Source organism: Diceros bicornis, chromosome 34 (assembly GCF_020826845.1).
Source record: "Diceros bicornis minor isolate mBicDic1 chromosome 34, mDicBic1.mat.cur, whole genome shotgun sequence".
Lineage (NCBI taxonomy): Eukaryota > Metazoa > Chordata > Mammalia > Perissodactyla > Rhinocerotidae > Diceros > Diceros bicornis.
This window is the reverse complement of record NC_080773.1, coordinates 16,440,848-16,454,653: the sequence shown is the minus strand read 5'-3', so window position 1 is coordinate 16,454,653 and position 13,806 is coordinate 16,440,848. Positions and strand designations below refer to the sequence as shown.

The 13,806-nt window shown below is 41.3% G+C and overlaps 1 protein-coding gene across 1 annotated transcript in view; it reads right to left on the bottom strand.

Moving 5' to 3' along the window:
* LOC131396896 (carcinoembryonic antigen-related cell adhesion molecule 5-like) overlaps window positions 1-13,806 on the bottom strand; it is a 129,274-nt gene that overhangs the window by 58,964 nt on the left and 56,504 nt on the right. The window lies entirely within an intron of this gene.

The following is a 13,806-nucleotide window of genomic DNA, read 5'->3' as shown; positions in this document are numbered from 1 at the left end:
CTCCCCTCCTCCTTCCCGCCTCCCTACCCCGCAATGTGTTGTGATTTCTTCCCCAGATCTTTTTGCTCAGTTGAGTTTCCTTATAACGTTTAGTGTCACTGTCTAGCTTATTATCGGCAGGAAAGTGAGTATAAGTCTTGGCAGAAGAGAGGATGACATGGTTTATTTCTCCTCTCTGTCCTTCCCGCTCCCATCTTGGCACAATATTGCCTATAGTAGTGTTGTTGTTTGGAAAGTGGCCCTGTCCTCACTCTGTTGACAATTTCCTCCAATTCTGTGGCCACATGAGGTGGGAAGCAGAGACGATCAAGTAGGAGAGGCTATTCACTCTTGCCCAAAACACTGCCCCTGGAGCAGTGGGTCACATCAGGCCTCCTTGTTGTTCGTCAGGAAGGTGGCTGTGTCTTAGTGGCTCCAGCCTAAAGGACAGGGAACTGGATTGATGGAGGACCCCCAGGGCTTCAGGTCCAAGAAATGGAATTTGAGAAACAGGAACCACAGGGTGGAAGGTGCCCTTTAGAGTGTTTGCCCAGGCTTCTGGGGCTCTTGGGTCCAGACCTTGTTTGGAAACAGCCCAGGGCAAAAGAAGGAGGTAATATGATTTCGAGTGAACATTAAGGTTACAGAACATCAGCACTTACTAAACCTGACTCCTAGTCCAGAGACTTTAGGAATAGGAAACGTGCCCAAAGGAAGAGGAGAGGTGGGCATGAGTGCTCGGTGATATTTGTGGGGAGTGAGGGGACGGTTAACAAGGAAGTCCTCCCTGGTAGCCTGCAGGCAGGAGTGAGAACAGGTGGTGTGACTTTATTTCACCTAAGCGGGGGAAGAGGCAAGCATGAGTCACCCCTTTTTTGATTTTTGTTTAATCCTTCTTACCCTCTCACTTTTCAGATTATCTCTGCTTGTTGACTCATTAGAGAGGTGATTGTAGACTTTGTTACACAAGGTTTATAAAGCACTGCAGGGGGCCAGGCACTGTGTTTGGCAGTGGAGATTGTCCTTGCGTTGAAGGCTTGGGCTTGGTCTGAGCTTGGTCGGATACAAATCACTGGTGTGACTTCTCTCTGGAAAATTCTAACAATGGTCTCTGTCCTCAGGAGGCTCAAGAGTACCTAGGGAGATGACATACCTTTCATAGAATCTCGAAATACAAGTGGAACCAAATTTCAGAAGTGACAGGAGTTCACTGTGGACTCAGAGTAGCTCGAGGGACTCTGGGTCAGTGGAACTTGGTCGGGGACTCAAGGGTAGGGTGGGTTTGTGTTGGTGGAGGGCAGAGAGGAGGGCAGTGCAGAGAAGGAGCTTGGAGCTAATTGCAGGGTGGGGGTGGGGGGGATGGATGTCTGAGGGCAGGGGTTGGTTTTCGTTCTGTTTTGTGTTCCTGAACTTACGTAGGCTCTGGCACTTTGGGAGAACTCTATAAATGTTTGTTGAATGGAATGACATTTTTGTAACGCTTCAACCAGGCCTGATGTGTTAGAATGCATGTGAAAGTGCAGTCCCTTACCAGAAAGAAGATTTTGCTGATAAATGATCATGCATACTCATGGAACCCGATGGGGGTGCTTTACTTTTCTTATTGAGTTGCCATCCGTCCACTCTGAGGCTGCTCAGGGTCAGGGAACTCCTCCTCAGACCTTCCTCCAGGTCCCCTAGTCTGTTTACTCCTCTGTTCTCCCTAGGTCCCATCTCCTTGTCAGTTCACTCTGTCTGGTTTTCCCCTCCATGGACTTGTGCTGGGGTTTCGGGTCCTGTGTGCCATGGGAGGGGGCTTTGGGTCTCTCAGGTCCCTTAATATAAAAGACCCCCAAGACAAACAGACTTTTCTCTTGTTCATATGGACAACTACTTAGAGCACACCTCCAGAACATTGTTTGTGCCAGCACAGTCCCTCTGACTTACAAAGACCCCACTCTGGGAAGAAGATAAGGGGAAAATGGGGAGAAAATATTATTCCACCATGTTATTTGGTTTCTCCACTCTACAGTGTACTTAGCAGACATTCAGAAATATTTGTTGATCGATTCCATGATTCATGTTACTCTAATAATCATCATTTATTCATACATGCATTCAGTGAACATTTGAGCACTGGTATTTGCCAGGTGGTGGCTCCCGAGAGGAGTAAGGGGTGATGCTGTCTCTGAGGAGCTCTCACTGTACACATAGACCCATGGAGATCTAATCCAACTGCTCCATTTTATGCGAGTGGATATTAAATCTGAGGGAAGTTATATGATTTGTTCAACATCACACAGTCAGTTAGCCTCAAAGCCACAGGACTAAAACTCAAGTTTCCCGACTTGCTAGAATTTCTGTTAATGTGCAACTGCCTGGCTGCTGCATGTGCACATGTGGTGAGCACTAATTGGAGAGAGAGGACATTCAGGATGAAGGGGGAGCCTCCAGCACCTTGGGTTTGCCAGAAGGAAATGTCCAGTCCAACCATGACTACAAAAAGGACCATCTGGACATTTGCCTTTTTATTTCCCTTTGAGCTTGAAATGAGAACAACTGAGTCCAGAAAACTAAGAGTGGAAGATTTTCATGAGGTTGATGAGATGGGCCAAAAAATTCTGTGTTCACATTCATCAAGGTTTTTCTCACTGAACTGTAATGTCTGGCTTTGAAATGGGTTCCCCACGTAACCTAGAGCTTTGTGAAGGCATGACCAGGTCTGACTCATCTTTCCTCTCCAGTACATAGGACATAGCAGGCTGTAATAAATATTTCTTAAAAATAAAACTGAATAAGAAGTATACACCTACGCAGGTATGGGATGCCTGAGCAGCAGCACAAGTAGGAAAAGCAGTATCCTCACCTCAGCTGAGGTGGTCTTTGGCTTTCTGCGTATAGGTGTAGGGCCCAGAATGGGCAGGTGGGTGGTCCTGTGGCTCTGCTGCTCTGGTTAGAACACGCCTAGAATTTGGAGTTTCTGGCTGTGGTTGACACACTTCACTTGCCCACTGGAAAGAGACAGGAGGTGCAGGGACTTCAGAATATGTCATTTGAGAAATGACTGAAGGAAGATGGGAGAGGCACATGGTGGTTGTTTACAAGTGTTTGAGGTCTGTTGTGTGAAAAGGTATTAATCTTATTTCAGTGCCTACAGAGAGGAGGACTGGGATTGGTGAGTATGCATCAGACACATTGTGGCTCAGGATGAGAAAGAATTGACACAGTAAAGTTAGTTTCCTTGGAAAACTGCAAGTTTACTGGCAGAGTTCTGGCAGGGGCTGGATGTCTGAATATAACTGTCACAGTGAGTGTTTCTGAAGGTTACAAGGGCAGAGCTTGGCTTAGAGGCCTGGTTTCCCACTAAGACCACATTTTATTAGGATGTATAAAAAGTGCTCTTTGAAATGTGACGGTATGATGCAGGCTGGGCTCTGTCTGACAGTTACTTCTGGTCATTGTGGGTGGTTGTGATTCTCTTATCTAAACTGTCTTGGACGTCACGCCCTCTGCCGACCCTCCCCCTCCTTTACTGGTGAGAGTGGGAAGATTAAGTACATTTACTGATCATGGCCACAAGGAGGCAGCGCTGCCCCGTTGGTGTTCCTAAGACCTCTACGCTGATGTGGGCGAGTCTGAGAGGGGAGGTTAGGATTAGGAAGAGGGCGCAGATGAAGTGAAAAGGAAAACATTCTGTGTTTTGTTTTTGTTTTTCCCTGTGAAGTGACAGAGTTGAGGTGAGTCTGAACAATTTGGAGAGTGTCTCCCACTTTAATGTGCTTATGGATCACCTGAGGATCTTGTGTAAATACAGATCTGATTCTTCTGATGGGGCCTGAGATTCTGCATTTCTCATAAGATTTTGGACAATGCCTTGCTGCTGGTTGGTGGACCACACTTTGAGTAGCAAAGCTTTCGAGGTCATTTAGAGATTAAGTCTCACTTCACCTGATTTATGGATGAAAAGAAACTGAAGTCCAGAGAGAGAACGTGACTTGCCTGCAGTAGCCATAACTTTAGTGTGTGACTTTTTACACTTAAACCCAAGCTTCTGACTCCTAGTCCAGTTCTTGCTCCACTATATTGTGTGGCCCCCTTTACTGTTGTTAGTGGCATCTCTTTAGCTTAGGAGCCCAGAACTCCCATTTTCACCACCATCCCCTTGGTCTTTGCTCAAAGGCTTCACTTTGGTTACTCCCTTACTCAAAACTTTCAGTAGCTCTTCTGTAACCACAAGACCAAGTTCAAATGTCTCTAACTAGTTTTCCTGGGTGTACAACACATGGTCCCACATTAGCAAGCTTACCTAACTGCCCTGTGTCTTAACCCTGTCTTTCTGCTATAGCAGTCCCTGCCCCTTCCTGTTCCCTAAACATACTGTGTTCAGTCCTCTCTCAGGGGTAGTGAATTGGCATGGGCTTTGGAGTTGGACATAGGTACTTTGTAATGTCAGATCCATCTCCGACCTTGGCAAGTTGCTTCACTTTTCGAAGGATCAGCATCCTCCTCTGAAATAACCCCATACTGTGGTTGAGAGGAATAAATAAAATAGCATATGCAAACCTACTCTCATTCCTGAAATCCCCTTCAAAACTAGCATCTACAGTGGTGCCTGACACCTGGTTCCCTGTGCTTGTGTTTCTTTTTGTCTCTGTTTTTCTAAAACTTAACTATTCAAAGGTCTAACCTGAATCCTGCCTCTTTCCTGAAACCTTTCCCAGCCATAACTGACCTAGTTAATCCCACCCTTCTATAAATTATTTCACCCATGTGTTAGCATTTAATTATGTGCCAGCCCTCTCAGTGAGACCCCGTAGAGAGGTTTGAGGGATAATTGGCTGTGTAATAACTGAGGGATGATTGAGTTAATTCTTTGTTAGTACACCCTGTAAGTTTGAGCTGCCTTCTCCTTTGTCACTTATTGACTAACAGCAGCTCCTCCTACACCAGCAGCCCCAGATCCTGGTAGTTTGTGAACACTTTAGGGCTAGTTCTGGTCAGGGTCCTTCCTGCCTCTGGATTTTGGTTAAATTGATGTTTCCCTTTGCATGTTATCAGATAGCCCTTCCAAGGGAGGGGTTGATGAAATCTCTTTATGGAAACTCCAAGGTAATAACAGTAAGGAAGTTGAGCACAGTATCATTGCTTCGACACCCTGGTAACAGTGGATGTGTACACTTTGCTATTTCCTGAAATTTACAACAGGGTTCTTACTCTCTTACTTCAGAAGAGATTAAGGACAAAAGACAAAGTGTGGAGGGCAAAGCTTTAAAGGCAGGTCATGTACCTCTGACCTCGATTCTGTGATTTATTCATTCAGCCATACCTGGAAGTGTTCATGTTTGCATGTGTGGTGGTGTATTTATACCACGTGATCCATAATTCCTTCCCTCAGTGGCAATTAGAAGCTCATGTCAGGCTTATGTCAGTAAAATTATATGGTGTGTACTTTCACTGAAGCTAAGGTTTCTCTGAGGTCTGGAGAGAAAATAGACCAGGAGGGCTGGACACTTTACTGAGCCTCTAGCCTTTTCTTCTCATTGGACAGAAGTCTACTCACCCATCACTTTCTCAATGGGGGAATTTTTGGCCTTTCCTTTCCCCTACCATGCGTCCATGCCGAAGTCCAGATATATTTATTTGTGCCTGGAACTGCCTATTCTTTTTGAAAGAGAGGCCCAAGGAATGTCTTCCTTGCTGATTTCCATGATTCTAATCTTCATTGTCTAAGCTGGTGATTTCCAACCATGGTTGCTGGTTAGAATCACCTCCAGTGCATTAAAACCTACAATTGCCTATGCCTTATTCCCAGAGAGTCTGATTTGATTGGCCTATGATGTGGCCCAGGCATTGGTAGTTTAAAAAAGCTTCCATGTAAAATAGTCATTTTACAGTGATGAAACCTTAGCCAAGTGTTCCAAGTTAACATCACCAGTAAGGAGAGAGATTGATATCATGGGCCTGATATGATGGACTGAGAAGGCGCAGCATCACTTTTGTGGTGTTCTTACCAAAAGTGCATAACATAAATTTAATCATGAGGAAATATTAGGTAAACCCAAACTGAGGTTCGTTCTATAAAATGGCCAATACTCTCCAAATATATTAAGATCATGAAGGTAAAAGAAATTCTGAAGAACTGGCCCCGATTAAAGAGACTGAAGTGACAATACGACGAAATGTATTGTGTGATCCTGGATTGGATCCTAGTTTAGACAAAGGACATTACTGGGAATGGTGAGGAAATTTGAATAAGATCCGTAGGTTAGTTCATTGTATTCTATCAATGATAAGTTATTGATTTTGATAATTATATTGAGGTTATCTACAGCACTAATATCTAGAGAAGTTGAGTGACCAGTATATGGGAACTTTGACTATTTTTGGAACATTTGAATGTCTGAAATTATGTTAAAATGAAAAGTTAAGAAAAGAAAAGAAAGAAGCTTCCAGATAATTAATGAGTTGCCAGAGTTCAGAACCACTTGCCTAAGTCATCTTACCTAATACTGTCAGAGTAATCTTCCTGAAAATGCTGTTTTGTCCTGTTCCTGACCTTCTAAAGCATTCCAGTGACTCCTATCATCTGTAGGATGAAGTTCAAATTCCTTAGGCTGCCAATCAAAGACCCTGTAGCATGGCCCCAGTCTGTTCCCTTGATCTATGTAGTAAGACCTGAACCTGCATTTTACTTTCTCATGTCTTAATTGATTCTAATTTTTTTCCTTCTTTCTATAATACCCTTGCCCTTTTGCTCAGCCTCCTGAGTTTTTCTTCCTTCTAAGGCCCATTTCAGATCTTGTCTCTTCATCGAAGCCTTTTATGAGTATTTCTGCTAGAAGCAGTCATCTTTCTGTTCTTTGAATTCTGGTACGTAGGATGGTGTGGAGTGGAAACATGAGCTTTAGATTCAGAAATATGTCAGTCTGAATCCTGGTTCCATCTTTTCCCAGTTCTTGGATAAGGGACAAGTTAATTGACTTCTTAAAGTTTTGGTTTCTCATTTGCAAAATAGGGATAATAATCCCGCTGTCAATGGGTCACTGTGAGCATTAGGTGAGATGCAAACATAAAGGTCCCCAGCACACAGTAAGTTCTGTCCTTTTCTTGTGTGTAGCTCAGTGGTCCCCAGAGGGATTGTGGGTGGTGCAAAGGCTGTTGTCAAAAATTCCTGTGAACCTTTAAAAGATATTTGTGTCTGGTCATCCCTCAGCTGAGAGACACTCTTGAACTGAATTGAGTGCTTGGGGCTTTAAGGAATTCAAGTGATATTCACCCCCTCACTGCCCCCCACCAACCCAACTCAGTAAACAAGTGACCTATGGATAGAGACATGTAACCCAAAAGAGGTAGAGGGAGGGGCAAATGGATGTCTAAATGGGAGAAAGCTGTGATGCCTCCCACACCCAGCCCTTTGCTCTAAGTCAGACAGCATTGAGGAAGTGTGACTCCTTAAACCATGAGTCCTTCAGAGCAGCCCTTCACTAATCCATTCCCTGCCCAAGTGATAGGTACATAGGTGAGTCAGGTCCCCTATGAGTTTAATACTTTATTACCTTCTCTGCTCCCTCCACCCACACAGCTCAGTGCTGGCTGCTGTGGCTTGACCCCAGGCCACAGGCTCTAGTGGGTCTAAGAAGACAAGGCCAGGAGGGGCAGGCTGAGAAGGAAGTCATATGTCAGCAGGCATGGAAAGGGACAGGTGGGGTTGTCATTGTGCAAAGGCCACAAACTCTGGGTGTGTCTTATGACTGTTTCAGCATTTGGAATCTTCTCCCCTTTGTGACCATTGCAGGGACTTTGCTTCCTCCTGCTTCCTTCTCATTACACTATCTTTCCCTAGTGCACCCCTTTTATGGCCAGAGAGTGGCTGTGTAAATAGCTGACAATTCAGTAAAAATGACTTTTCACGGAGACTGGAAACCTTAACATATTTCTTCCAGAAAGAGATTGAGGTTCATGAAAGCAAGCTTTTATGAAAGGATGTACAGTTGTGAGTGTGGTGTCAGGGAACAGGGGATTACTGAACCTCTTAATCTCAGGTTCATGTGCCCGATGCATGGTAAGCCAAATACTGAGACATCGGTGCTTGGAGATGGAGAAAAGCTTATTCACATATCCCAAGACAAGAAGAAGGGAGCATATGGTATCAAAAACATAAAATGTGAGAGGAAGGAAGTTAAAGAGTAGAACTTTCAGACAGAGGTCAAATTAAAGAGAATATCAACTTAATATAGACTGCTATATACATAGGTTACTATATATGAACCCCATAGTAATCACAAACCAGAAACCTATAATAAATACACAAAAAAACTAAGAGAAAGGAACCCAAACATAATACTAAAGAAAGTCATCAAACCACAAGGGAAGAGAGCAAGAGAAGAAGAAAGGAACAGAGAAGAACTACTAAAACACCAAGAAAAAAAAGTTAAAAAATGGCAGTAATTACATACTTATCAATAGCTACTTTGAACGTTAATGGACTAAATGCTCCAATTAAAAGGCATAACATGGCTGACTGGATAAAAAAACAAGACCCATATATATGCTGCATAGAAGAGACACATTTCAGACATAAAGACACTCACACACTGAAAGTAAAGGGATGGAAAAAGATACTGCATGCTATTGGCAGTGAAAAGAAAGCTGGGGTAGCAATACTCATATCAGACAAAGATACTTTAAAACGAAAACTGTAAAAAGAGACAAAGAATGGCACTACATAAAGATCAAGGGAACAATCCAGCAAGAGGACATAACACTTGTAAATATCTATGCACCCAATGCAGGAGCACCTAAATATGTAAAGCAATTATTAACAGACATAAAAAGAGAAATAGACAGCAACACAATAATAATAGGGGACTTTAACACTCCGCTTACACCAACGGTTAGATCTTAAATGACACACCAGAAGAGATGGAACTAGTAGATATATACAGAACATTCCATCTGAAATGGAAGAATACACATTCTTTTCAAATGTACATGGAACATTCTCCAGGTCTGATCACATATTAGGCCACAAAAGATGTCTCCATATATTTAAGAAGATTGAAATAGTACCAAGCATCTTTTCTGACCACAACGGTATGAAACTAGAAATCAACTACAGGAAGAAAATCAGAAAAGTCACAAATTTGTGGAGATTAAACAAAATGCTACTGAGCAACGATAGGGCCAGTGAAGAAATCAAAGGAGAAATCAAAAAATACTTGGAGACAAATGAAAATGAAAATACGGCATGCCAGAATTTATGGGATACAGCAAAAGCGGTTCTAAGAGGGAAGTTTATAGCAGTAGAGGCCTATCTCAACAAACAAGAAAAATCTCAAATAATCTAACAATGCACCTAAAGGAACTGGAAAAAGAAGAACAAACAAAGCCCTAAATCAGTAGAAGAAGGGAAATAATAAAAATCAGAGCCGAAATAAATGAAATAGAGACTAAAAAAACAATAGAAAAAATTAATAAAACCAAGAGCTGGTTCTTTGAAAGATAAACCAAATTGACAAACCTTTAGGTAGACTCGCCAAGCAAAAAAGAGAGAAGGCTCAAATAAGTAAAATCAGAAATGAAAGAGGAGAAATTACAACGGACACCTCAGAAATACAAAAGATGATAAGAGAATACTATGAAAAGCTATATGCCAACCAATTTGACAATCTGGAAGAAATGGATAAATTCTTAGAATCATCCAACCTTCCAAAACTGGATGAAGAACATATAGAGAATTTGAATAGACCAGTCACCAGTAAGGAGATTGAAACTGTAATCCAAAACCTCCCCAAAAATAAAAGTCCAAGACCAGACGGCTTCCCTGGTGAATTCTACCAAACATTCAAAGAAGACTTAATACCTATCCTTCTCAGACTCTTCCAAAAAACTGAGGAGGAGAGGAAGCTTCCTAACTCATTCTGTGAAGCTGACATTACCCTGATACCTAAAAGAGACGAGGGCAACACAAAAAAAAGAAAATTACAGGCCAATATCACTGATGAATACCAATGCAAAGATCCTCAACAAAATACTAGCAAATCGCATACAACAATATATTAAAACGATTATACACCATGATCAGGTGGGATTTATTCCAGGGAGGCAGGGATGGTTCAGCATCCAAAAATCAATCAACTTCATATACCAAATTAACAAAATGAAGAATAAAAATCACATGATCATCTCAATAGATGCAGAGAAAGCATCTGACAAGATACAGCATCAATTTATAATAAAAAAAAAAAACACTGGTTAAAATGGGTATAGAAGGAAAGCACCTCAACATAATAAAGGACATATATGACAAACCCACAGCTAATATCATCCTCATTGGTGAAAAACTGAAAGCTATCCCTCTAAGAACAGGAACCAGAAAAGGATGCCCACTTTCACCACTCCTATTTAACATAGTATTGGAAGTCCTAGCCAGAGCAATCAGACAAGAAAAAGAAATAAAAGGGATCCCAATTGGAAAGGAAGAAGTGCAACTGTCACAATTGGCAGATGACATGATTTTATATATAGAAAACCCTAAAGAATCCGCCAAAAAACTTTTAGAGGTAATAAATGAATAACATAAAGTTGCAGGATATAAAATCAACATACAAAAAGCAGTTACATTTCTATACACTAACAACGAAGCAGCAGAAAGAGAAATTAAGAATTAAGAATGTCTAAATCCATGGTAGAAATACTCAGAAGGTGTGTGGCTTCTGTCGTAGTTATCGTCCCTGGCGGTCTGGGAATGTGTTCTAGAGTTAAATGGCTTTGCTGAAAGCCAAGCCTAGAAACAGGCTTCAGGGGATGTCTTGCAAATAGCGTTCATCTTGCTAAAGGAATTCCCTGTTGTGGCCCGGGCCTTACTTTTGTCTCTGTACCGTCTTTGTTTATAAGATGTAAAGAGACAGACTGAAGAAGGATGAAATAAGGAAACGAACGTGTAAATTAAGAGGGCAGAATTGGAACTGGCATGTCTAAGTTACGAGGAAGTATATATAAGTTTTAAGTGAACATAAAAGGACTTTAAAAAAACAAAACAAAATACAGAGCTCTCCGTATATAGTGGGCTGCCTTGAGTAAATATCAGACTCTGTCCCAAGAAGCATTGAAGCAGAGTCACAAGAGATGGGTAGCATGGCCTTCTTTGCTAAATGCTTAGACTGAGGTTAGACTAAGTCACTGTAGAGAAAGGAGACAAAGGAGAAAATGGGCAAGAGTGAAAGAAAATGGGATGGCAAAAGGAAAGGATTGAAAGAATATTTACTGAGGGCTCATTGCATACCAGGCTGTGTGTGTAATACCTTAGGTATCTTTCTTTTTTTTCTTGAGGTAACAATGGTTTATAACATTATATAATTTCAAGTGTGCATCATTTTATTTCAGTTTCTGTGTGGATTACATCATGTTCACCACCCAAAGACTAATTACCATCCATCACCATACACATGTGCCTAATCATCCCTTTCACCCTCCTCCCTCCCCCACTTCCTCTCTGGTAACCACCAATCCAATCTCTGTCTCTATCTGTTTGTTTGCTGCTGTTGTTATGTTTTATTTATGAGTCAGATCATAAGGTATTTAACTTTCTCCCTCTGACTTACTTCGCTTAGCATAATACCACCAAGGTCATCCATGTTGTCACAAATGGCAAGATTTCATCATTTTTTATGGCCGAGTAGTATTCCATTGTGTATATGTACCACATCTTCTTTATCCATTCATCTCTTGCTGGGCGCCTAGGTTGATTCCAAGTCTTGGCTATTGTGAATATTGCTGCAATGAACACGGGGGTGCATATATCTTTACGCATTCGTGTTTTCATGTTGTTTGGATAAATACCCAGCAGTGGAATTGCTGGATTGTATGGTAGTTCTGTTCTTAATTTTTTGAGGGATCTCCACACTGTTTTCCGTAGTGGCTGTACCAGTTTGCACTACCACTGGCAGTGTTTGAGAGTTCCCTTCTCTCTATATCCTCTCCAATACTTGTTGTTTCCTGTCTTGTGAATTATAGCCATTCTGACGGACATGAGGTGATGTCTCATCATAGTTTTGATTTGCATTTCCCTGATAGTTAATGATGTTGAACATCTTTTCATGTGCCTATTGGCCATCTATATATCTTCTTTGGAGAAATATCTGTCCAGATCTTTTGCCCATTTTCTAATTGGGTTGTTAGTTTTGTTGTTGTTGAGATGTATGAGTTCTTTATATATTGGATATTAACCCCTTATCAGATATATGGTTTGCAAACATCTTCTCCCAATTGTTAGCTTGTCTTTTCGTTTTGTTAATGGTTTTCTTCGCTGTGCAGAGGCTTTTTAGTTTGATGTAGTTCCATTTGTTTATTTTTTCTATTGTTTCCCTTGCCTGGTCAGACATAGTACTTGAAAATATGCTGCTAAGACCTATGTCAAAGAGCATACTGCGTGTGTTTTCTTCTAGAAGTTTTATGGTTTCAGGTCTTACATTCAAGTCTTTGATCCATTTTGAGTTAATTTTTGTGTATGGGGTGAGGTAATATGGTCTACTTTCATTCTTTTGCATGTGGCTGTCTAGTCTTCCCAACAGCATTTATTGAAGAGACTTTCCTTTCTGCATTGTCTGTTCTTGACTCCCTTGTTGAAAATTAGCTGTCTACAGATGTATGGGTTTATTTCTGGGCTCTCGATTTTGTTCCATTGATCCGTGTGTCTGTTTTTGTGTCAGTACCATGCTGTTTTGGTTACTATAGCTTTGTGGTATATTTTGAAATCAGGGAATGTGATACCTCTGGCTTTGCTCTTTTTTCTCAGTATTGCTTTGGCTATTTGGGGTCTTTTGTTGTTCCACATAAATTTTAGGATTCTTTGTTCTATTTCTGTGAAAAATGTTTGTGGAACTTTGATAGGGATTGCATTGAATCTATAGATTGCTTTAGGAAATAGGGACATTTAAACTATGTTAATTCTTCCAGTCCAAGAGTATGGAATAGCTTTCCATTTCTTTGTGTCTTCAATTTCTTTCAGCAATGTTTTATAGTTTTCAGTGTACAGATCTTTCACCTCTTTGGTTAAGTTTCTTCCTAGGTGTTTTATTCTTTTTGTTGCAATTGTAAATGGGATTGTATTCTTTTTTGTGTGTGTGTGAGGAAGATAAACCCTGAGCTAACATCCATGCCAATCCTCCTCTTTTTTTTGCTGAGGAAGACTGGCCCTGGGATAACTCTGTGCCCATCTTCCTCCACTTTATATGGGACGCTGCCACAGCATGGCCTGACAAGTGGTGTGTCGGTGTGTGCCCGGGTTCCGAACCCGTGCCACCAGCAGCGGAGTGCGTGCACTTAATTGCTATGTCATGGGGCTGGCCCCGGGATTGTATTATTAATTTCTCTTTCTGCTGCTTCATTGTTAGTATGTGGAAATGCAACTTACTTTTGTATGTTGATTTTGTATCCTGCAACTTGACTGTATTCATTTATTATTTCTAAAATTTTTTTGGTGGATTCTTTAGGGCTTTCTATATATAAAATCATGTCATCTGCAAATAGTGACGGTTTCACTCCTTCCTTTCCAATTTGGATCCCTTTTATTTCTTTTTCTTGTCTGATTGCTCTGGCTAGGACTTCCAATATTATGTTAAATAGGAGTGGTAAAAGTGGGCATCCTTGTCTGGTTCCTGTTCTTAGAGGGATAGCTTTCAGTTTTTCACCAATGAGGATGATATTAGCTGTGGGTTTGTCATATATGTCCTTTATTATGTTGAGGTGCTTTCCTTCTATACCCATTTTAACCAGTGTTTTTTTTTTTTATTATAAATTGATGCTGTATCTTGTCAGATGCTTTCTCTGCATCTATTGAGATGATCA